At 42.4% G+C, this 3,242-nt stretch overlaps 1 long non-coding RNA gene across 1 annotated transcript; it reads left to right on the top strand.

Moving 5' to 3' along the window:
* The first annotated feature begins 1,304 nt into the window (after positions 1-1,304).
* On the top strand, positions 1,305-2,036 carry LOC113472702. The gene is made up of 2 exons (XR_003394908.1): positions 1,305-1,413; positions 1,803-2,036. It is a non-coding gene; the product is annotated as an uncharacterized LOC113472702 (long non-coding RNA).
* Positions 2,037-3,242: the final 1,206 nt, after the last annotated feature.

Below are 3,242 nucleotides of genomic sequence, written 5' to 3'. Positions count from 1 at the left end.
AATATAAGTAATACCTACCTAATCCCCTTAATGCATAAAAAGCGTTCACACAAGAGGTTAATATTACCAAAGCCGTACAAGAAACCCTACTAATGATTAGAGTTCTGGAAGAAGATGACGAAGACGAGAAAAAATAAAAAAATTATAATAATAATATAAAAGTAATACCTAATCCCCTTAATGCATAAAAAGCGTTCACACAAGAGGTTAATATTACAAAGCCGTAGGTACAGGTACAAGAAACCCTACCAATGATTAGAGTTCTGGAATTCCATCATGCTGACAGGTGAATCTAGAGTTAACCCCTTATGTTCTTTGTTCATGGATGGCACTGACACTTGTTGAAGACTTCGGAGAGGGAAAGTCCGGCCACTCACGGTCAGAACGTCTGAGAGACAACAGGTCTGTCAGGCAGTCTGAGCGTGGTGAGGATTAGGCCGGTTACTCCACGGCCAGACCGCCAGAACAAGTTTAGCGGCAAAAGATTCAGTTCTTTGTTCATGGATGGCACTGACACTTGTTGAAGACTTCGGAGAGGGAAAGTCCGGCCACTCACGGTCAGAACGTCTGAGAGACACACAGGTCTGTCAGGCAGTCTGAGCGTGGTGAGGATTAGGCCGGTTACTCACGGTCAGACCGCCAGAACAAGTTTAGCGGCAAAAGATTCAGACCGCGGTCCGTCAGACGGGTCAATATGTAACATATGTTTGCTCACCAAGGCTCTATTCGAACTTTGTGGAAGTTATTTCTAAAATTGACCCATATTGGGCTCCCAATAGAAGAATCCCCACAGTAAATAAATAGGTACCTACATGAAAAATAACTCAAAATTGACCAATATCCTAATAGGGGAATCAAAAAAAAACTATGGACAGGTCTTACACGTAATAACTTCTGAGCTGAGAAATTTTAGAACCCTAACTAAAATTTTCGATCTGAAATTCAATCTAGTGTTACTAATAAAATAGTTAGATACCTAGTTCAGGGTCCGCGATTCCCTGTTGAAGGAGGTTCTGGGTCCTATAAGGACTTTTTTTTTTAAGATGAGTGTTTCACCGTCGTTTTTATTTCGTAGCGATGAAATAACTGCTACATTGGACGCTTGTGGTCTGTGTCGTAGCATGCCCATCCCGTAGTATGCCTCTCATCAGATGGGCGAGAAGAGACACAATACTTCCCATTTAGGTGCTGGCTCAACACGAGAACACCAGAAAGTAACCCGTTGAAATATTTGCAATCGAAAAACGAAGTATTAATTAATCTTTTTTCCCCATTATTTTTTTAGAAAACTCTACTTTATCTTTTACAGTGCCCCTGTTCGTAAGGAATAGCGCCCTGAGGAACCTCGTGGCGCGGAGGATCTATCCGTTCATTTTGGTGATCGTGGTGGTGGTTTTCGTCATCTACGTCCAGGTAAGCAAACGCTAGGCCTCGGGTTTGATTCCCGTTCGGGGCGAACTTTTGCCCCTCCCCCTTTTGTTCCCCCCCTCGCTGAAATCCTGGACCTAATAGTATTTAATTAGCTAGGTAGTAGGTACATATCTAATTAGGGACTTTAAAGAGGGAGGAGACCAGCCTGAAATTGGGTGCTAGACAAATACTCGTAAATTTTTGTAGCCAAACCAAATGTCAGCCCAAAAGCAATCACCCTAAGGCTGATTGGGAGGCTGACGAAAAACGTCAACCCCTTACGTATGGGAAAAGGCAATAAAGAAAAATAGAATAGAACATACCCTGTGTTTACTGCCAGAAGCATTTTTTCCAGTTTCCTATAACTGTTTTTGTTCCGATTTTCCCCTCAGGTGGAGCAATTCATTCAGCTGTACGAGCACATTAAGAATGATAAATACCTCATCGGCCGGACCTTGGTCAACTACAATTCCGCCAAGAATAGGCCGGGAGCCAGCGCTTCTAGAGGAACTCAGACGGCCACGTGAAAGACCCTCTAATCCTGCACTGAGAAAATATCCTACAATATCCCCATGGATTCATAGAGAAAAGCCATCGAGCCAATCGCTTATCCTTCACTGAGAAAATACGGTAATTATTCAGAAGCCAAACCGCTCTTCCGATCTGTTCGCGGCTTCGCGGAAAGGCTTTCTCCTATCCTGTCTTCCTTCTCTCTTCGATTTCAGGACGATAAGACCCTAGCACTTACAGTTCCCTCTGTCAAACTCCTTAAAGAAAAGAAGAAAAACGTGTTTTTTCACTAAAAACTGACCATCGAAATTTTGACCCGATTACATTACTCTCCTTCCTATAGGATATTTAAGGAAAGTAAAAAAGTGATGTTGGGAGATGAGTTTCGAACGGCGGACCCTGGAGTAGGTCAAATTAATACTCTTTGGAATATTCCAAACCAAATCTGTGTCTTGAGGAGCTCCAGGACACGGTAACCTAATATTAGTTATTACCTATTAGGTCCCTATAGTATACTCCTATAGGGTAAGTGTACCATTTATTCGCCCACCTAAAAAACGTACCATTTATTGGCCCACCTGTACCATACGCCACATAAGTCTGAACCGGACGAACTTTTTCAAGATCCAAAAAGACTGCTATCGAACCAATGCTATTCAAAAATTGTAGTCATAAAAACAAAAATTTGAAAAATAAATGTGGGCAGGTGGGCCAATAAATGGTACACTTACCCTATCTGTTATTTGTACATATTCCCTATATGCTATTTCTATCAGGAGATTCTAATTTCTTTCTGAGAGGAATCTGAAGATAGTTTCAGAATTTCAGATGCCAACAGAGGTGCTCAAAGTTTACTGGAAACGCGGTCGCTTTTGTGCTTTCTAAAGATGGAAAATTACCTATCAGGGGCCCATACTAGTGCCCCTAATTACCTATTAGGGGCCCATACTAGTGCCTACGCTATTTCTATCAGGAGATTCTAATTTCTTTCTGAGAGGAATCTGAAGATAGTTTCAGAATTTCAGATGCCAACAGAGGTGCTCAAAGTTTACTGGAAACGCGGTCTATCTGTCTAACATATTAGGGCCTGGTTTGGTGCTTTCTACAGATGGAAAATTAAAATGCCTATAGCCAGTCTAGTTAGCTTAGTTGGTAGTGCGTCTGCCTTGTAAGCGCTAGGCCGCGGGTTTGATTCCCGCCCGGGCCGGATTTTATCCTGATGGGATAATGTTTGTTCTCGGAACGGCTTTCTCCTATCCTGTCTTCTTTCTCTCTTCGATTTCGGGACGATAAGACCATAGCAGTTACAGTTCCCTCTGTCA

Source organism: Diaphorina citri, unplaced genomic scaffold, assembly GCF_000475195.1.
Source record: "Diaphorina citri unplaced genomic scaffold, Diaci psyllid genome assembly version 1.1 scaffold7367, whole genome shotgun sequence".
Classification (NCBI taxonomy): Eukaryota; Metazoa; Arthropoda; class Insecta; order Hemiptera; family Psyllidae; genus Diaphorina; species Diaphorina citri.
This window is presented reverse-complemented; position numbering and strand designations above follow the sequence as displayed.